This window comes from Macrobrachium rosenbergii, chromosome 26 (assembly GCF_040412425.1).
Source record: "Macrobrachium rosenbergii isolate ZJJX-2024 chromosome 26, ASM4041242v1, whole genome shotgun sequence".
Classification (NCBI taxonomy): domain Eukaryota; kingdom Metazoa; phylum Arthropoda; class Malacostraca; order Decapoda; family Palaemonidae; genus Macrobrachium; species Macrobrachium rosenbergii.
In genome coordinates this window covers 9,919,231-9,941,718 of record NC_089766.1, presented here as the reverse complement: position 1 = coordinate 9,941,718, position 22,488 = coordinate 9,919,231, and the positions used below count along the sequence as shown (strand labels likewise).

Sequence of the window (22,488 nt, the reverse complement as noted above, 5' to 3'; positions counted from 1 at the left end):
AATCGAGAAGGATATAGGATGTTGGAGAATGGTAGGATTTAGAAAAGCAGATACGAGAAATTAAGAGGAAAACAAGTCATAAATCGTGATTGATACGAGGCTAAATCGACTCTGATTGTGGCGACAGAAAAGGATTGAAGGATGGAAGGGAGGATTAAGGAAGGAGAAGGATATCTCAAGGAGAGTCGAGAATGAGACAGGATGTTGGTGGATGGTAGGATTTCAGTTATATCCAGCGTAAATAACTGATTACTACAGAAATTACAATTACGGTAAAAAATAACTGATTACTTTAAAAATTTATAATAAGAATAAATAATAAATTTCACAGTTTAGATTCGAGAATCTAAAACCTGTGATGTCACGATTAAGAAAAATAACCTGTAATTAAGTAATAAAAACTCTTTTACCTTTTCTCTTCCGGATCTCCAAACGCAATTTCGGTACAACAGGTTTTTTTTCTCCACTCAAATCGAAATCAAACAGTTTTTTTTACTGACTACTATCAGTAGAAAAAAATACTGAAAAAAGAAACTGAGTGAGTCAGGCATACTTGGTGATCCTTTTTCACATTCCTAATTCGAATTAAAATACGAATGAAAAAACTTATAAAAAGAAAAACTACACATGATCAAGAATACGAAAGTTGCAATCTTCAAATAAAAGAAAACATCCCATTAATACGACTGAAAGCCTCGAGCCTTTCACGATAGCGATACCTGTTTACTCTCATTTGAAAGAAACAAAAAGGCCTAAGGGCAATTAAATACAAAAGAGTTCTTAAAGAATACAGGATTCACTATCAGATACTATGAATGCCAATTAGTGAATTCAGTTAGTGAATTCAAGGATGGAAATTCACAAGACAACTATTATCCTTTGAAATAGTGTTCTCTTGTCTAATTGAGTGGGATGGAAGAGTGGATAGGTACAAGAGTTAAGGATGCAACAGGAAACACAAGCAGTTGAAGATGTAATGGAGAAGTCCCAGGAGCAAAGAGAGAGAGAGAGAGAGAGAGAGAGAGAGAGAGAGAGAGAGAGAGAGAGGAGAGAAACACGAGGAGATTAAGGATGGAACAGGAAACACGAGCAGTTGGAGATGTAAAGAGGAAGTCCCAGAGAGAGAGAGAGAGAGAGAGAGAGAGAGAGAGAGAGAGAGAGAGAAGAGTTTTGGCCAAAGGCCAAGCCCAGAGAGAGAGAGAGAGAGAGAGAGAGAGAGAGAGAGAGAGAGAGAGAGTACTAAAGTTAAGGATGGAACAGAAAACACAAGCAGTTGAAGATGCTGGGACCTATGAGGTCATTCAGCGCTGAAAAGGAAACAATAGAAAGGTTTGAAAGGTGTGACAAGAGGAAAACCTCGCAGTTGCACTACGAATCAAATGTTAGGAGAGGGTGGAAAGTAAGACGGAAGGGAATATGAACGGAGGTACAGTAAAAGGAATGAAAGAGGTTGCAGCTAGTGGCCAAAGGGATGCTGCAAAGAACCTTAAGTAATGCCTACTGTGCGCCGCGTGAGGTGCACTGATGGAATTCCAACAATCGCGAGGATGAGAATCCATAATTCACTTACCGAGAACATTTCCTCATAAAAGTTACAACGAAAAGTGATATACTCAGATGGAGCCACGTGTTTATAGTAAGAGTTGGGGGTGGGGGCGCGGTTATTCAAGGTTATTATAACTACAGAAAAATCACAAAAAAAAAACATACCTTTCTGAATAATAATTTTCGACACGACCTCATAGTTTTTAATTTCTGGAAGACGCAAGCAGAGTGCCAGTCTTTGTAGGATCCTGGAACGAGATTAAAAAAATAAAAAATCTGAAGCAATAACGACAGAAACGTCACCGCAACTTGAAAAAATAATATACCCTAAATGCCATCTTCTAAATTTACTGTGCATGGGCCTGCAATTAATCAAATGCATTTAAAATGTCTATTCAACTTAAGAGAAGCTAATAGTAAATATAGGACACCTTCAGCTTTCAATACCTTGTCGACATGGCATCTATTTTTTTTTTTTTTTTTTTTTTTGCTTACAGCAGAGGTGGTGTTACTATTAGCATCGTCGAGAAAGTTAGAGAGGGGTCATGAATATATAGTACGTCAATCGTTCAAGTAACAACAACAAAAAACAACAAGAACAATATCAATAAAACAAGTGACCTCTACCACCGCAATCATATGATTACCACCACTTCTAAATAAAACAAAATCAGCTTACGCAAAAATTTAATAACCGAAAGTTATGAATATTCGAGGTTTTCACAGCTTTCTGCCTCCATAGCAGCCTAAAACATGAGCGAGACCGGCGGTAGATGTTTTCCCGAAAGGAGCCGATAGACGCTGCTTCAGAGCAAAGGAACTTCTTCGAGACATGCTTGTGGAGCCACGCCTGTCGATGAGATACGAAGGCAGGATCTGCATGACAATAAGAGAATAAAAGGGAAGAAGACGAAGGTCCAGAAGGAGAGAAACCGGGGAGGAGAAATCTCTTCTCTCTCTCTCTCTCTCTCTCTCTCTCTAGGAGGTCGGGCCTTCCCTGAACCTCTCAGGACGGTCCAGATACTTCTATTTTTCGTTTTTGGGGGGGTTTTCAAGAATCTTTAGGATGCTGGAAGAAAAGTTACGTGGAAATATCTATATACAATCTGTATTAGTGTCCTGCATATAAACAATTAAGCAATTTTGAGTACATTTCCTCTAAGACATTTCTATTAAAAGCTAATACCTTTCATCAAGAAAGCTTTTACTTAACTGCTGATTTGACAGTGAATATTATGATAAAGCAAGAAAAATTTAAAAATTAAGATTTCACATACGACAACAATTTCCTACGAGCTGCTTTCATGTCTGCATAAAGTTTAAACTTATCTCAAAGTTTAAAATCCTTTCGTGTCCATTACAAAAGGACCCACCTACAGACACGGTTTCTAGAGTGCTCATCTAGTGACATAGTTGAAAAGTCCCCAACCAATGAGATACCCTCACACGTGGTCAAAAATTTAAATGGTTTCAGAAGTGCATAACTACTGGCGGCGTTTCAAAAGTACCCATCTAGAAAGGAGAGAGAGAGAGAGAGAGAGAGAGAGAGAGAGAGAGAGAGAGAGAGAGAGAGAGAGAGAGAGAGAGAGAGAGAGAGAGAGAGAGATTCTTATAATTCATATTTTCAATCAGTTATCCTGGAATGCTGAGCAGAGGTACAAGAGTCATAAAACATAAAAACGTCTTATATCATAACGCTTTAATTTACACATACATAAAATGGCATTACTATTCTGCTCTGATGAAAGTGTGTGTGTGTGTGTGAGACAGAGAGAGAGAGAAACCGGTGTGTGTGTGTGCATGTCTGTGTGTGAGAGAGAGAGAGAGGTGCGTATATGTCTGTGAGAGAGAGAGAGAGAGAGAGAGAGAGAGAGAGAGAGAGAGAGAGAGAGAGAGAGAGAGAGTGTGTGTGTGTATGTCTGAGAGAGAGAGAGAGGTGTGTGTGCATGTCTGAGAGAGAGAGAGAGAGAGAGAGAGAGAGAGAGAGAGAGGAGAGTGTGCATGTCTGAGAGAGAGATAGAGAGAGAGAGAGGTGTGCGTATGTCTCAGAGAGAGAGAGAGAGAGAGAGAGAGAGAGAGAGAGAGAGAGAGAGAGAGAGAGAGAGAGCGCCACCCGTCTAATAGACCCGTAAACTTTCCACTGAAGAATCAGGTAACCCATTAACTCGAAGTTCCAAAGAGCTTTTAGGAGCATGGTTAGTTGAGCCCCTTTGCAAGTTGACACATCAACTTTTCGGCCCAGTTGAAATTTTCAAGTGGCGGGCCAAAGTTAAGGGAAGACGGGTGGAGGGGGGAGGGGGGGAGAGATAGCACGGGAATTGGAATATAAGAGTTTCGAAATTCTACCGCTGGCGTGTGAGAACAGACGAGGAGCGAGACGTTTGTATTATTATTATTATTATTATTATTATTATTATATTAAGGGAATACATTCTAATGGGGCAAAAGGATCACGAATTACACATATACGTACATATACCTGTATACATATAAATATATATACTATATATACATATATGCAATCACATGTATAAACATTATATATATAAATAAATATATACATACTGTATATACATATACATACATACTGTATATATATATATATGTATATGTATTCACATGTATAAACAATATGTAGAATTAAACATACATAAAGCTGTCCTTATGTACACTCAATGGCTGCTGTGTAAAATTTAAAACAATACTCGTAAACGTTATTTATATCTTCAATGAATTTTTTACATAACCCCCTCCCCTTGCATGTCAGGTTTGTCAATATCAAACGCATTACATATCCAAACTTTTACTCATAACTACAAATGAGAGTTAATGCTGAATAATTATGTATTATTCTACCTCAAGAATGAATAATCTCTGACTATGAACAAGATATTGCATACATTACATACAAAAACTGTGCTTAATTTTAAATTCCACTGGCATCAATACGCAACATTAAACTTAATAGAAATGCATACCTCTCTAAAATGCAACTTTTCTATTATCTTAAAAGTTATGAACTTCCTAAAATAATTAAAAGGTTGATGAGTAAAATTCGTTTCCAGCGTTAAATACAAGTACTGCATCAAGAAGGGCATAAATACGTTAGCACTTCATCAAAATTACTCTCCCACTTACAATGAATCACTATACTGTGCAATGAATCTTGAGCCAGCATCATTATACTCGTAAAGTCTCAGTGTCATCTTGTTTTGCCCGACAGAAAATAAAGTAGTTATAACGAATTTAAGTCAAAGTACTCGAAATAATCGCACTTTTCACAACGATTTAATCTGTCCAATTGGTACAAAGGAAGGGAGTGTGATAAGACAACAATTGTGCAGGAAATTAACTAATTACATGACAGCAAAAACAGATACTTCTTCAAAATAATTCTTCAGCTAATAAATAGCTCGCAGTTCACTAACGTTGTTTAATCAAATGTCAGTGACATGGAACGGAAGTTATTAGCTGAATAAAGCCTAATAATGTATCTTACGCACTGTAATGTATTTTATCAATCCTATAACAGCCTAGTAAATCCTGTATATTAAAAGTAAAATAGCAAATTAGCTGATTAAATCCTAATAATGTATTTTACATAATGTACTTTCTGAATCCTCTAATAGCATTAGAAATCCTCTATAAATTATTAAAAGTAAAACCGGAAATTTGCTGAATAAATCCTAATACTGTATTTTACATAATGCACTTTATAAATCCTATAATGTAACAGCATTAAAAATCCTTTATAACTTACCAAAAGTAAAACCGGGTTCAGCAAAATAAAACCTAATAACGTGTTTACATAATGCATTTTATCAATCCTGTAACAGCATTAGAAATCCTCTTTAACTTATCAAAAGTAAAACTGGAAACATCCTGAATAAATCCTAAGAAATAACTCAGGGAAGAGTTCATATAACCTTTATAACAGATCGAAAGTAATTGATCCCATTTTCGAAAGGTGCTTTGCATCAACACAGGTAATGTCAAGGCTGTTACTGCCAGCTACCAATAATTTTATAAGACTTCTCAATATGCTTACAGTTTATTGTAAAGAACTGCAAGAATTTGCACAGAATCAGTTAAGTGGTGGGTATGTGTATGGTGGGGGGGTTATAGTGCACAGTTTTGTTTCAGTTATAAATTGCGTATAGTGTGCAGTTTTGTTTCAACTATAATTTGTGCATAGTGTACAGTTTTCTTGCATCTTTAAACTGCGCATAATGTACTTTGTCTCAGCTGTAAATTGTGTATAATGTACAAGTTTTGTTTCAGCTATAAATTGTGTATAGTGTACAGTTGAGTTTCAGCTATAAATTATGAATAGTGTACAGTTTTGTTTTAGCTATAAATTGTGTTTAGTGTACAGTTCTCAAGAATCTCTCGGAATTAAAGCGATGTGTAAGAAAAACATCTTTGCACTAAAAGCGTTCTGTGAAATTCAATTGTCCAGCATTCAATAAAAAATAATAAACAGATATACCTTACCAATCAACACCAAGAAAAACATGACAGAATAGAACAGAATATAGAATTTAGGCCAAAAGCCAAGCGCTGGGACCTATGAGGTCACTCAGCGCTGAAAGGGAAATTGAGTAAAAAGGTGTGAAAGGTGTAACAGGAGGAAAACCTCTCAGTTGCACTATCAAAAACCTGTTAGGAGAGGGTTGAGGAAAGTAAGGTGGAAGAAAAGAGGACATGAAAGGAGGTACAGTAAAAGGAATGGAATGGGTTGCAGCTAGGGGCCGAAGGACGCTGCAAAGAACCTCAAGTAATGCCTACAGTGCACCGCGTGAGGTGTACTGACCTCCTACTTATTACCCATATCACAAACCTTCACCTCACCCTGACGCCTTTCAGGAATGAATAATTCCTTCCTCCCTCGCTCTCAAGAGACCCAAACACCCACAGTTTCAAAACAGGAATCGCACCCGGATTCCAGATTCCCAGAATGCCAATTAGCGAATTCAAGAAGAAGAGGGACGCGGCCCCTATCATCCTTTTAACTTCGTTTTCCCTCGTCTAATCGGATGGGATTACGGGAGGCAGGGATAGAAAAGGATACTAGGATGAGAGGATAGGACGTTAGGATACGACGACTGATTGGTTTATATTGACTTAGCGTCACAACAATTAAAGGGTTGGGTGAGGTTATATAAACGAGGAAGGGGGCGGAGGATAATTCGGTTACGAGAGACGAAAGGGGAATAAAAGGCTTTGAAATAATAATAATAATAATAATAATAATAATAATAATAATAATAATAATAATAATAATAATAATAATAACGAACAACAGGTAAAATAAAGATGATGAAAATTAGGAATGCGTGAAAAGTAGAATTAAAACTTAAAATGAGATACAAGCCTCTTTTTTAGGTCAAAGAAATGGTAAAATATTTCATGTCCCTAAACTGCTCCATGAAAAATGGAAGATTATACAACTGCTTTTTTAATTTTACTTTGTATTTTTATTTGAGGACTACAAGATACATTCACTCAAATTCTAGAGACACCATATCAGAAGACCAAGGTCAACAGTGGTCAGGTTAAACTTTTTAGTATTAATAATTTTGGCGCAAAGCATCTATAGAAAATAATATAGAATTTAGGCCAAAGATCAAGCGCTGGGACCTATGAGGTCATTCAGCGCTGAAACGGAAACTGACAGTGAAAAGGTTTGAAAGGTGTAACAGGAAGAAAACCTCGCAGCTACACTATTAAACGATTGTTAGAGAGGGTGGAAAGTCATATGGAAGAAAGAAAACACGAACGGAGGTACAGTAAAAGGAATGAAAGAGGTCGCAGCTAGGGACAGAAGGGACGCTGCAAAGAACCTTGAGCAATGCCTGTGTACAGCGCGAGGTGGACTGACGACACTGACCCATTTTATTCCCTTCGGAAACTCAAACACGGGATACGGAACAACAAAAGAATTTCTTTATTTTTCGTTCTCAAACGTGACAGAGAGCGAGAGTGACCTATTGCAGAATTGCAATATCATCTCGCGATATTTCCTGTCTCTCTCTCTCTCTCTCTTTATTCTCTGTCTCTCTTGTGATGACGGACGTAAATAACGGCTTCCAATAAAATATTACTCGACAGACTCAATATGGAGCTTGATTCGAATATTGGAAACCTGTAATGTTCATGATTAGGCAAAAATATTCTGCAATTAAGTAACGGAAACCAAGCCCCATCTCTCTCTCTCTCTCTCTCTCTCTCTCTCTCTCTCTCTTTATTCTTTTATTCTCTGTCTCTCTTGTGATGACGGACGTAAATAACGGCTTCCAATAAAATATTACTCGACAGACTCCAATATGGAGCTTGGATTCGAATATTGGAAACCTGTAATGTTCATGATTAGGCAAAAATATTCTGCAATTAAGTAACGGAAACCAAGCCCCATATCTCTCTCTCTCTCTCTCTCTCTCTCTCTCTCTCTCTCTCTCTCTCTCTCTCTTCTTTCTTTTATTCTCTGTCTCTCTTGTGATGACGGACGTAAATAACGGCTTCCAATAAAATATTACTCGACAGACTCAATATGGAGCTTGGATTCGAATATTGGAAACCTGTAATGTTCATGATTAGGCAAAAATATTCTGCAATTAAGTAACGGAAACCAAGCCCCATATCTCTCTCTCTCTCTCTCTCTCTCTTCTCTTCTCTCTCTCTCTCTCTCTTTTTCTTTTATTCTCTGTCTCTCTTGTGATGACGGACGTAAATAACGGCTTCAATAAAATATTACTCGACAGACTCAATATGGAGCTTGATTCGAATATTGGAAACCTGTAATGTTCATGATTAGGCAAAATATTCTGCAATTAAGTAACGGAAACCAAGCCCCATATCTCTCTCTCTCTCTCTCTCTCTCTCTCTCTCTTCTTTTCTTTTATTCTCTGTCTCTCTTGTGATGACGGACGTAAATAACGGCTTCCAATAAAATATTACTCGACAGACTCAATATGGAGCTTGGATTCGAATATTGGAAACCTGTAATGTTCATGATTAGGCAAAAATATTCTGCAATTAAGTAACGGAAACCAAGCCCCATATCTCTCTCTCTCTCTCTCTCTCTCTCTCTCTCTCTCTCTCTCTCTCTTCTCTTTTAATTCTCTGTCTCTCTTGTGATGACGGACGTAAATAACGGCTTCCAATAAAATATTACTCGACAGACTCAATATGGAGCTTGGATTCGAATATTGGAAACCTGTAATGTTCATGATTAGGCAAAAATATTCTGCAATTAAGTAACGGAAACCAAGCCCCATATCTCTCTCTCTCTCTCTCTCTCTCTCTCTCTCTCTCTTCTCTCTCTCTTTTCTTTTATTCTGTCTCTCTTGTGATGACGGACGTAAATAACGGCTTCCAATAAAATATTACTCGACAGACTCAATATGGAGCTTGGATTCGAATATTGAAACCTGTAATGTTCATGATTAGGCAAAAATATTCTGCAATTAAGTAACGGAAACCAAGCCCCATCTCTCTCTCTCTCTCTCTCTTTCTTTTTATTCTCTGTCTCTCTTGTGATGCTGGACGTAAATAACGGCTTCAATAAAATATTACTCGACAGACTCAATATGGAGCTTGGATTCGAATATTGGAAACCTGTAATGTTCATGATTAGGCAAAAATATTCTGCAATTAAGTAACGGAAACCAAGCCCCATCTCTCTCTCTCTCTCCCCTCAAAGCTACGGTGATATTTCGGTTACAATGGATTTTTAATTTGCTTACAGTCATAGAGAGACTATTTGGATACTAACTATTATTGCAGTGTATATTTCTATGAATGACATAAAAGTATCACCACTTATAAAAACCAGTTTACTGGAAATTACAAAATATAACATCAAACGTTTCAAGGTACAAATGAGCACACTTACCCAAGTTTCATTTGTCGTGACAAAAGAAAAAAAAAACTAAAATTAATCTTCAAGGACTGTATATTGAAAGTATTTACGCTTCATCAAAACCCAGTTACCCGCCCCAAAAAACAAGTAAAAAAATGCGCCGAAGTTTCTTCGCGTGAGTTGCACTGACGGACAGCACAATCCCCCACCCCCACAACCCCTACTGGGGGAAAAACTTATTACCCATATCACAAAACCTTCACCTCACCCTGACGCCTTTCAGGAATGAATAATTCCTTCCTCCCTCGCTCTCAAGAGACCCAAACACCCACAGTTTCAAAACAGGAATCGCACCCAGATTCCAGATTCCCAGAATGCCAATTAGCGAATTCAAGAAGAAGAAGAGGGACGCGGCCCCTATCATCCTTTTAACTTCGTTTTCCCTCGTCTAATCGGAAGGGATGGAAGGGGTAGGAAGGATTACGGGAGGCAGGGATACAAAAGGATACTAGGATAAGAGGATAGGACGTTAGGATACGTCGACTGATTGGTTTATATTGACTTAGCGTTACAACAATTTAGGGCGGGGTGAGGTTATATAAACGAGGAAGGGGGGCGGAGGATAATTCGGTTACGAGAGACGAAAGGGGAATAAAAGGCTTTGAAATAATAATAATAATAATAATAATAATAATAATAATAATAATAATAATAATAATAATAATAATAATAATAATAATAATAATAATAACGAACAGCAGGTAAAGTAAAGGTGATGAAAATCAGGAATACGCGAGTTAAAAGTTAAAAGGAGATATAAGCCTCAAGTTCAGGTCAAAGAAATGGTAAAACATTTTATATCCCTAAAATGCTCCATGAAAAATTGAAGATTATACAACTGTTGTTTTAATTTCACATTCCTTTTTTTTTTTATCTGAGGACTACATGGTACATTTCCTCAAATTTTAGAGACACCACATCAGAAGACCAAAGTCAATAGTGGTCAGGTTAAACTTTTTAGTAGTAATAATTTTGGTGCAAAGCATCTAGAGAATAGAATATAGAATTTAGGCCAAAGACCAAGCGCTGGGACCTATGAGGTCATTCAGCGCTGAAACGGAAACTGACAGTAAAAGGTCTGAAAGGTGTAACAGGAGGAAAACCTCGCAGCTGCACTATGAAACAATTGTTAGAGAGGGTGGAAAGTCAGATGGAAGAAAGAGAATATGAACGGAGGTACAGAAAAAGGAATGAAAGAGGTCGCAGCTAGGGACAGAAGGGACGCTGCAAAGAACCTTGAGCAATGCCTATGTGCACAGCGCGAGGTGGACTGACGGCACTGACCCATTTTATTCCCTTCGGAAACTCAAACACGGGATACGGAACAACAAAAGAAGTTCTTTATTTTTCGTTCTCAAACGTGACAGAGAGCGAGAGTGACCTATTGCAGAATTGCAATATCATCTCGGGATATTTCCCGTCTCTCTCTCTCTCTCTCTCTTTTCTTTTATTCTCTGTCTCTCTTGTGATGCTGGACGTAAATAACGGCTTCCAATAAAATATTACTCGACAGACTCCAATATGGAGCTTGGATTCGAATATTGGAAACCTGTAATGTTCATGATTAGGCAAAAATATTCTGCAATTAAGTAACGGAAACCAAGCCCCATCTCTCTCTCTCTCTCTCTCTCTCTCTCTCTCTCTCTCTCTCTCTCTCTCTCTCTCTCTCTCTCTCTCTCAAAGCTACGGCGATATTTCGGTTACAATGGATTTTTTATTTGCTCAAAGTCATAAAGAGACTGTTTGAATACTAACTATTATTGCAGTTTGTATGTCTTTGAATGACATAAAAGTATCACCACTTATGAAAAAGCCAGTTTACTGTAAATTACAAAATATAACATCAAACGTTTTAAGGTACAAACGAACACACTTACCCAAGATTCATTTGTCGTGACAAAAAGAAAAAAAAAAACTAAAATTAATCTTCAAGGACTGTATATTGAAAGTATTTACGCTTCATCAAAACCCAGTTACCCGGCCCCCACCCCAAAAAAAAAAAAAGTAAAAAAATGCGCCGAAGTTTCTTCGCGTGAGTTGCACTGACGGACAGCACAATCCCCACCCCCAACCCCTACTGGGAAAAAAACTTATTACCCATATCACAAACCTTCACCTCACCCTGACGCTTTTCAGGAATGAATAATTCCTTCCTCCTCGCTCTCAAGAGACCCAAACACCCACAGTTTCAAAACAGGAATCGCAGCCAGATTCCAGATTCCCAGAATGCCAATTAGCGAATTCAAGAAGAAGAAGAGGGACGCGGCCCCTATCATCCTTTTAACTTTGTTTTCCCTCGTCTAATCGGAAGGGATGGAAAGGGTAGGAAGGATTACGGGAGGCAGGGATACAAAAGGATACTAGGATAAGAGGATAGGACGTTAGGATACAACGACTGACTGGTTTATATTGACTTAGCGTCACCACAATTTAGCCCAGGGTGAGGTTATATAAACGAGGATAATTCGGTTACGAGAGACGAAAGGGAATAAAAGGCTTTGAAATAATAATAATAATAATAATAATAATAATAATAATAATAATAATAATAATAATAATAATAATAATAATAATAACGAACAGCAGGTAAAATAAAGGTGATGAAAATCAGGAATGCGTGAAAAGTAGAATTAAAAGTTAAAATGAGATACAAGCCTCAAGTTCAGGTCAAAGATATTGGCAAAATATTTCATGTCCTAAAACTGCTACGTGAAAAATAGAAGATTATACAACTGCTTTTTAATTTCACTTTTTATTTTTATTTCAGGACTACAAGATACATTTACTCAAATTTGAGAGACACCATATCAGAAGACCAAGGTCAACAGTGGTCAGGTTAAACTTTTACTATTAATAATTTTGGTGTAAAGCATCTATAGAATATAATATAGAATTTAGGCCAAAGACCAAGCTCTGGGACCTATGAGATCATTCAGCGCTGAAACGGAAACAGACAGTAAAAAGGTCCGAAAGGTGTAACAGGAGGAAAACCTCGCAGCTGCAATATGAAACGATTGTTAGAGAGGGTGGAAAGTCAGATGGGAGAAAGAGAATATGAATGGAGATACAGAAAAGGCATGAAAGAGGCTGCAGCTAGGGACAGAAGGGACGCTGCAAAGAACCTTTGAGCAATGCCTATGTGCACAGCACGAGGTGGACTGACGGCACTGACCCATTTTATTCCTTCGGAAACTCAAACACGGGACACGGAACAACAAAAGAAGTTCTCTATTTTCGTTCTCAAAAGTGACAGAGAGCGAGAGTGACCTATTGCAGAATTGCAATATCATCTCGCGATATTTCCCGTCTCTCTCGCTCTCTCTCTCTTTTCTTTTTATTCTCTGTCTCTCTTGTGATGCTGGACGTAAATAACGGCTTCCAATACAATATTACTCGACAGACTCCAATATGGAGCTTGGATTCGAATATTGGAAACCTGTAATGTTCATGATTAGGCAAAAATATTCTGCAATTAAGTAACGGAAACCAAGCCCCATCTCTCTCTCTCTCTCTCTCTCTCTCTCTCTCTCTCTCTCTCTCTCTCTCTCTCTCTCTCTCTCTCTCTCTCTCTCAAAAGCTACGGCGATATTTCAGTTACAATGGATTTTTATTTGCTCAAAGTCATAAAGAGACTGTTTGAATACTAACTATTATTGCAGTTTGTATGTCACAGAATGACATAAAGTATCACCACTTATGAAAAAGCCAGTTTACTGTAAATTACAAAATATAACATCAAACGTTTTAAGGTACAAATGAACACACTTACCCAAGTTTCATTTGTCGTGACAAAAAGAAAAGAAAAAACTAAAATTAATCTTCAATGACTGTATATTGAAAGTATTTACGCTTCATCAAAACCCAGTTACCCGCCCACCCCCCAAAAAAAAAAAGTAAAAAAATGCGCCGAAGTTTCTTCGCGTGAGTTGCACTGACGGACAGCACAATCCCCCCACCCCCCAACCCCTACTGGGGGAAAAAACTTATTACCCATATCACAAACCTTCACCTCACCCTGACGCCTTTCAGGAATGAATAATTCCTTCCTCCCTCGCTCTCAAGACACCCAAACACCCACAGTTTCAAAACAGGAATCGCAGCCAGATTCCAGATTCCCAGAATGCCAATTAGCGAATTCAAGAAGAAGAGGGAAGCGGCCCCTATCATCCTTTTAACTTCGCTTTCCCTCGTCTAATCGGATGGGATGGAAGGGGTAGGAAGGATTACGGGAGGCAGGGATACAAAAGGATGCTAGGATAAGAGGATAGGACGTTAGGATACGACGACTGATTGGTTTATATTGACTTAGCGTCACCACAATTTAGGGCGGGGTGAGGTTACATAAACGAGGAAGGGGGGCGGAGGATAATTCGGTTACGAGAGACGAAAGGGGAATAAAAGGCTTCGAAATAATAATAATAATAATAATAATAATAATAATAATAATAATAATAATAATAATAATAATAATAATAATAATAATAATAATAATAATAATAATAACGAACAATAGGTAAAGTAAAGGTCATTAAAATCAGGAGTACGAGAAAAGTAGATTTAAAGTTAAAATGAGATACAAGCCTCAAGTTCAGGTCAAAGAAATGGTAAAATATTTCATGTCCCTAAACTGCTCCATGAAAAACTGAAGATTATACAACTGCTTTTTTAATTTCACTTTTTATTTTTATTTGAGGACTACAAGATACGTTTACTCAAAGTTTAGAGACACCATATCAGCAGACCAAGGTCAACAGTGGTCAGGTTAAACTTTTAGTATTAATAATTTTGGTGCAAAGCATCTACAGAACAGAATATAGAATTTAGGCCAAAGATCAAGCACTGGGACCTATAAGGTCATTCAGCGCTGAAAGGAAACTGACACTGAAAAGGTTTGAAAGGTGTAACAGGAAGAAAACCTCGCAGCTACACTATTAAACGATTGTTAGAGAGGGTGGAAAATCATATGGAAGAAAGAGAATATGAACAGAGGCACAGTAAAAGTAATGAATGAAGTTGCAGCTAGGGGCCGAAGGCACGCTGCAAAGAACCTTGAGCAATGCCTACGTGCACAGCGCGAGGTGGACTGACGGCACTGACCCATTTTATTCCCTTCGGAAAATCAAACACGGAACAACAAAAGAAGTTCTTTATTTTTCGTTCTCAAACGTGACAGAGAGCGAGAGTGACCTATTGCAGAATTGCAATATCATCTCGCGATATTTCCCGTCTCTCTCTCTCACTCTCTCTCTCTCTCTCTCTTTCTTTTATTCTCTGTCTCTCTTGTGATGCTGGACGTAAATAACGGCTTCCAATGAAATATTACTCGACAGACTCTAATATGGAGCTTGGATTCGAATATTGGAAACCTGTAATGTTCATGATTAGGCAAAAATATTCTGCAATTAAGTAACGGAAACCAAGCCCCATCTCTCTCTCTCTCTCTCTCTCTCTCTCTCTCTCTCTCTCTCTCTCTCTCTCTCTCTCTCTCTCTCTCAAAACTACGGCGATATTTCGGTTACAATGGATTTTTTATTTGCTCAAAGTCATAAAGAGACTGTTTGAATACTAACTATTATTGCAGTTTGTATGTCACAGAATGACATAAAAGTATCACCACTTATGAAAAGCCAGTTTACTGTAAATTACAAAATATAACATCAAACGTTTTAAGGTACAAATGAACACACTTACCAAGTTTCATTTGTCGTGACAAAAGAAAAGAAAAACTAAAATTAATCTTCAAGGGCTGTATATTGAAAGTATTTACGCTTCATCAAAACCCAGTTACCCCAAAAAAAAAAAAAGTAAAAAAATGCGCCGAAGTTTCTTCGCGTGAGTTGCACTGACGGACAGCACAATCCCCCACCCCCAACCCCTACTGGGGGAAAAACTTATTACCCATATCACAAACCTTCACCTCACCCTGACGCCTTTCAGGAATGAATAATTCCTTCCTCCTCGCTCTCAAGACACCCAAACACCCACAGTTTCAAAACAGGAATCGCAGCCAGATTCCAGATTCCCAGAATGCCAATTAGCGAATTCAAGAAGAAGAAGAGGGACGCGGCCCCTATCATCCTTTTAACTTCGTTTTCCCTCGTCTAATCGGATGGGATGGAAGGAGTAGGAAGGATTACGGGAGGCAGGGATACAAAAGGATACTAGGATAAGAGGATAGGACGTTAGGATACGACGACTGATTGGTTTATATTGACTTAGCGTCATAACAATTTAGGGCGGGGTGAGGTTATATAAACGAGGAAGGGGGCGGAGGATAACTCGGTTACGAGAGACGAAAGGGGGAATAAAAGTCTTTGAAATAATAATAATAATAATAATAATAATAATAATAATAATAATAATAATAATAATAATAATAATAATAATAATAATAATAATGTCAAGGTAAAGTAAAGGTGATGAAAATCAGGAATACGTGAAAAGTAGAATTAAAAGTTAAAATGAGATGCAAGCCTCAAGTTCAGGTCAAAGAAAATGGCCAAATATTTTATGTCCCTAAACTGCTCCATGAAAAACTGAAGATTATACAACTGCTTTTTTAATTTCACTTTTCTTTTTTATTTGAGGACTACAAGATACATTTAGGCTACTCAAAGCTTAGAGACACCACATCAGAAGACCAAAGTCAATAGTGGTCAGGTTAAACTTTTTAGTAATAATAATTTTGGTGCAAAGCATCTACAGAACAGAATATAGAATTTAGGCCAAAGATCAAGCGCTGGGACCTATGAGGTCATTCAGCGCTGAAAAGGAAACTGACACTGAAAAGGTTTGAAAGGTGTAACAGGAAGAAAACCTCGCAGCTACACTATTAAACGATTGTTAGAGAGGGTGGAAAATCATATGGAAGAAAGAGAATATGAACGGAGGCACAGTAAAAGTAATGAATGAAGTTGCAGCTAGGGGCCGAAGGCACGCTGCAAAGAACCTTGAGCAATGCCTACGTGCACAGCGCGAGGTGGACTGACGACACTGACCCATTTTATTCCCTTCGGAAAATCAAACACGGGACACGGAACAACAAAAGAACTTCTTTATTTTTCGTTCTCAAACGTGACAGAGAGCGAGAGTGACCTATTGCAGAATTGCAATATCATCTCGGGATATTTCCCGTCTCTCTCTCTCTCTCTCTCTCTCTTTTCTTTTATTCTCTGTCTCTCTTGTGATGACGGACGTAAATAACGGCTTCCAATAAAATATTACTCGACAGACTCCAATATGGAGCTTGGATTCGAATATTGGAAACCTGTAATGTTCATGATTAGGCAAAAATATTCTGCAATTAAGTAACGGAAACCAAGCCCCATATCTCTCTCTCTCTCTCTCTCTCTCTCTCTCTCTCTCTCTCTCTCTCTCTCTCTCTCTCAAAGCTACGGCGATATTTCAGTTACAATGGATTTTTATTTCCTCAAAGTCATAAAGAGACTGTTTGAATACTAACTATTATTGCAGTTTGTATGTCACAGAATGACATAAAAGTATCACCACTTATGAAAAGCCAGTTTACTGGAAATTACAAAATATAACATCAAACGTTTTAAGGTACAAATGAACACACTTACCCAAGTTTCATTTGTCGTGACAAAAAAAAAAAAAAAACTAAAATTAATCTTCAAGGACTGTATATTGAAAGTATTTACGCTTCATCAAACCCCAGTTACCCGCCCCCAAAACAAGTAAAAAAATGCGCCGAAGTTTCTTCGCGTGAGGTACACTGACGGACAGCACAATCCCCCCCACCCCCCAACCCCTACTGGGGAAAAAACTTATTACCCATATCACAAACCTTCACCTCACCCTGACGCCTTTCAGGAATGAATAATTCCTTCCTCCCTCGCTCTCAAGAGACCCAAACACCCACAGTTTCAAAACAGGAATCGCACCCAGATTCCAGATTCCCAGAATGCCAATTAGCGAATTCAAGAAGAAGAAGAGGACGCGGCCCCTATCATCCTTTTTTAACTTCGTTTTCCCTCGTCTAATCGGAAGGGATGGAAAGGGTAGGAAGGATTACGGGAGGCAGGGATACAAAAGGATACTAGGATAAGAGGATAGGACGTTAGGATACAACGACTGACTGGTTTATATTGACTTAGCGTCACCACAATTTAGCCAGGGGTGAGGTTATATAAACGAGGATAATTCGGTTACGAGAGACGAAAGGGGAATAAAAGGCTTTGAAATAATAATAATAATAATAATAATAATAATAATAATAATAATAATAATAATAATAATAACGAACAGCAGGTAAAATAAAGGTGATGAAAATCAGGAATGCGTGAAAAGTAGAATTAAAAGTTAAAATGAGATACAAGCCTCAAGTTCAGGTCAAAGATATTGGCAAAATATTTCATGTCCTAAAACTGCTACGTGAAAAATAGAAGATTATACAACTGCTTTTTTAATTTCACTTTTTATTTTTATTTCAGGACTACAAGATACATTTACTCAAATTTGAGAGACACCATATCAGAAGACCAAGGTCAACAGTGGTCAGGTTAAACTTTTTACTATTAATAATTTTGGTGTAAAGCATCTATAGAATATAATATAGAATTTAGGCCAAAGACCAAGCTCTGGGACCTATGAGATCATTCAGCGCTGAAACGGAAACAGACAGTAAAAAGGTCCGAAAGGTGTAACAGGAGGAAAACCTCGCAGCTGCAATATGAAACGATTGTTAGAGAGGGTGGAAAGTCAGATGGGAGAAAGAGAATATGAATGGAGATACAGAAAAAGGCATGAAAGAGGCTGCAGCTAGGGACAGAAGGGACGCTGCAAAGAACCTTGAGCAATGCCTATGTGCACAGCACGAGGTGGACTGACGGCACTGACCCATTTTATTCCCTTCGGAAACTCAAACATGGGACACGGAACAACAAAAGAAGTTCTTTATTTTTCGTTCTCAAAAGTGACAGAGAGCGAGAGTGACCTATTGCAGAATTGCAATATCATCTCGCGATATTTCCCGTCTCTCTCTCTCTTTTCTTTTATTCTCTGTCTCTCTTGTGATGACGGACGTAAATAACGGCTTCCAATAAAATATTACTCGACAGACTCAATATGGAGCTTGGATTCGAATATTGGAAACCTGTAATGTTCATGATTAGGCAAAATATTCTGCAATTAAGTAACGGAAACCAAGCCCCATCTCTCTCTCTCTCTCTCTCTCTCTCTCTCTCTCTCTATCTCTCTCAATGGATATTCTCTCTCAAAGCTACGGCGATATTTCCCTTTTTATCATCTCTCTCTCTCTCTCTCTCTCTCTCTCTCTCCCTCTCAAAGCTACGGCGATATTTCGGTTACAATGGATTTTATTTGCTCAAAGTCAGAGAGAGACTGTTTGAATACTAACTATTATTGCAGTGTAAATTTCTTTGAATGACATAAAAGTATCACCACTTATGAAAAGCCAGTTTACTGGAAATAACAAAATATAACATCAAACGTTTTAAGGTACAAATGAACACACTTACCCAAGTTTCATTTGTCGTGACAAAAAGAAAAGAGAAAACTAAAATTAATCTTCAAGGACTGTATATTGAAAGTATTTACGCTTCATCAAAACCCAGTTACCCGGCCCCACCCCAAAAAAAAAAAACAAGTAAAAAAATGCGCCGAAGTTTCTTCGCGTGAGGTACACTGACGGACAGCACAATCCCCCCACCCCCCAACCCCTACTGGGGAAAAACTTATTACCCATATCACAAACCTTCACCTCACCCTGACGCCTTTCAGGAATGAATAATTCCTTCCTCCCTCGCTCTCAAGAGACCCAAACACCCACAGTTTCAAAACAGGAATCGCACCCAGATTCCAGATTCCCAGAATGCCAATTAGCGAATTCAAGAAGAAGAAGAGGGACGCGGCCCTATCATCCTTTTTAACTTTGTTTTCCCTCGTCTAATCGGAAGGGATGGAAAGGGTAGGAAGGATTACGGGAGGCAGGGATACAAAAGGATACTAGGATAAGAGGATAGGACGTTAGGATACAACGACTGACTGGTTTATATTGACTTAGCGTCACCACAATTTAGCCCGGGGTGAGGTTATATAAACGAGGATAATTCGGTTACGAGAGACGAAAGGGGAATAAAAGGCTTTGAAATAATAATAATAATAATAATAATAATAATAATAATAATAATAATAATAATAATAATAATAATAATAATAATAATAACGAACAGCAGGTAAAATAAAGGTGATGAAAATCAGGAATGCGTGAAAAGTAGAATTAAAAGTTAAAATGAGATACAAGCCTCAAGTTCAGGTCAAAGATATTGGCAAAATATTTCATGTCCTAAAACTGCTACGTGAAAAATAGAAGATTATACAACTGCTTTTTTAATTTCACTTTTTATTTTTATTTCAGGACTACAAGATACATTTACTCAAATTTGAGAGACACCATATCAGAAGACCAAGGTCAACAGTGGTCAGGTTAAACTTTTACTATTAATAATTTTGGTGTAAAGCATCTATAGAATATAATATAGAATTTAGGCCAAAGACCAAGCTCTGGGACCTATGAGATCATTCAGCGCTGAAACGGAAACAGACAGTAAAAAAGGTCCGAAAGGTGTAACAGGAGGAAAACCTCGCAGCTGCAATATGAAACGATTGTTAGAGAGGGTGGAAAGTCAGATGGGAGAAAGAGAATATGAATGGAGATACAGAAAAGGCATGAAAGAGGCTGCAGCTAGGAACCGAAGGGACGCTGCAAAGAACCTTGAGCAATGCCTACGTGCACAGCGCGAGGTGGACTGACGGCACTGACCCATTTTATTCCCTTCGGAAACTCAAACACGGGACACGGAACAACAAAAGAAGTTCTTTATTTTTCGTTCTCAAAAGTGACAGAGAGCGAGAGTGACCTATTGCAGAATTGCAATATCATCTCGCGATATTTCCCGTCTCTCTCTCGCTCTCTCTCTCTTTTCTTTTATTCTCTGTCTCTCTTGTGATGACGGACGTAAATAACGGCTTCCAATAAAATATTACTCGACAGACTCCAATATGGAGCTTGGATTCGAATATTGGAAACCTGTAATGTTCATGATTAGGCAAAAATATTCTGCAATTAAGTAACGGAAACCAAGCCCCATCTCTCTCTCTCTCTCTCTCTCTCTCTCTCTCTCAAAGCTACGGCGATATTTCGGTTACAATGGATTTTTATTTGCTCAAAGTCAGAGAGAGACTGTTTGAATACTAACTATTATTGCAGTGTATATTTCTTTGAATGACATAAAAGTATCACCACTTATGAAAAGCCAGTTTACTGGAAATTACAAAATATGACATCAAACGCTTTAAGGTACAAATGAACACACTTACCCAAGTTTCATTTGTCGTGACAAAAGAAGAAAAAAACTAAAATTAATCTTTAAGGACTGTATATTGAAAGTATTTACGCTTCATCAAAACCCAGTTACCCGCCCCCACCCCAAAAAAAAAAAAAGTAAGTAAAAATGCGCCGAAGTTTCTTCGCGTGAGGTACACTGACGGACAGCACAATCCCCCACCCCAACAACCCCTACTGGGGAAAACTTATTACCCATATCACAAACCTTCACCTCACCCTGACGCCTTTCAGGAATGAATAATTCCTTCCTCCCTCGCTCTCAAGAGACCCAAACACCCACAGTTTCAAAACAGGAATCGCAGCCAGATTCCAGATTCCCAGAATGCCAATTAGCGAGTTCAAGAAGAAGAGGGACGCGGCCCCTATCATCCTTTTAACTTCGTTTTCCCTCGTCTAATCGGAAGGGATGGAAAGGGTAGGAAGGATTACGGGAGGCAGGGATACAAAAGGATACTAGGATAAGAGGATAGGACGTTAGGATACGACGACTGATTGGTTTATATTGACTTAGCGTCATAACAATTTAGGGCGGGGTGAGGTTATATAAACCAGGAAAGGGGGCGGAGGATAATTCGGTTACGAGAGGCGAAAGGGGAATAAAAGTCTTTGAAATAATAATAATAATAATAATAATAATAATAATAATAATAATAATAATAATAATAATAATAACGAACAACAGGTAAAGTAAAGGTGATGAAAATCAGGAATGCGTGAAAAGTAGAATTAAAAGTTAAAATGAGATACAAGCCTCAAGTTCAGGTCAAAGAAAATGGCCAAATATTTTATGTCCCTAAACTGCTCCATGAAAAACTGAAGATTATACAACTGCTTTTTAAATTTCACTTTTCTTTTTATTTGAGGACTACAAGATACATTTAGGCTACTCAAAGCTTAGAGACACCACATCAGAAGACCAAAGTCAATAGTGGTCAGGTTAAACTTTTAGTAATAATAATTTTGGTGCAAAGCATCTACAGAACAGAATATAGAATTTAGGCCAAAGACCAAGCGCTGGGACCTATGAGGTCATTCAGCGCTGAAAGGGAAACTGACACTGAAAAGGTTTGAAAGGTGTAACAGGAAGAAAACCTCGCAGCTACACTATTAAACGATTGTTAGAGAGGGTGGAAAATCATATGGAAGACAGAGAATATGAACGGAGGCACAGTAAAAGTAATGAATGAAGTTGCAGCTAGGGGCCGAAGGCACGCTGCAAAGAACCTTGAGCAATGCCTACGTGCACAGCGCGAGGTGGACTGACGACACTGACCCATTTTATTCCCTTCGGAAACTCAAACACGGGACACGGAACAACAAAAGAAGTTCTTCATTTTTCGTTCTCAAACGTGACACAGAGCGAGAGTGACCTATTGCAGAATTGCAATATCATCTCGCGATATTTCCCGTCTCTCTCTCTCTCTCTTCTTTTATTCTCTGTCTCTCTTGTGATGCTGGACGTAAATAACGGCTTCCTATAAAATATTACTCGACAGACTCCAATATGGAGCTTGGATTCGAATATTGGAAACCTGTAATGTTCATGATTAGGCAAAAATATTCTGCAATTAAGTAACGGAAACCAAGCCCCATCTCTCTCTCTCTCTCTCTCTCTCTCTCTCTCTCTCTCTCT

The 22,488-nt window shown here is 38.2% G+C and overlaps 1 long non-coding RNA gene across 1 annotated transcript in view; it reads right to left on the bottom strand.

Moving 5' to 3' along the window:
- The window catches only part of LOC136852729 (uncharacterized), a 255,061-nt gene that overhangs the window by 218,550 nt on the left and 14,023 nt on the right, over positions 1–22,488 (bottom strand). The window contains exon 2 of the long non-coding RNA XR_010857223.1: positions 1,711–1,793. This is a non-coding gene — a long non-coding RNA (uncharacterized lncRNA). The remainder of the gene's footprint in view (positions 1–1,710; positions 1,794–22,488) is intronic.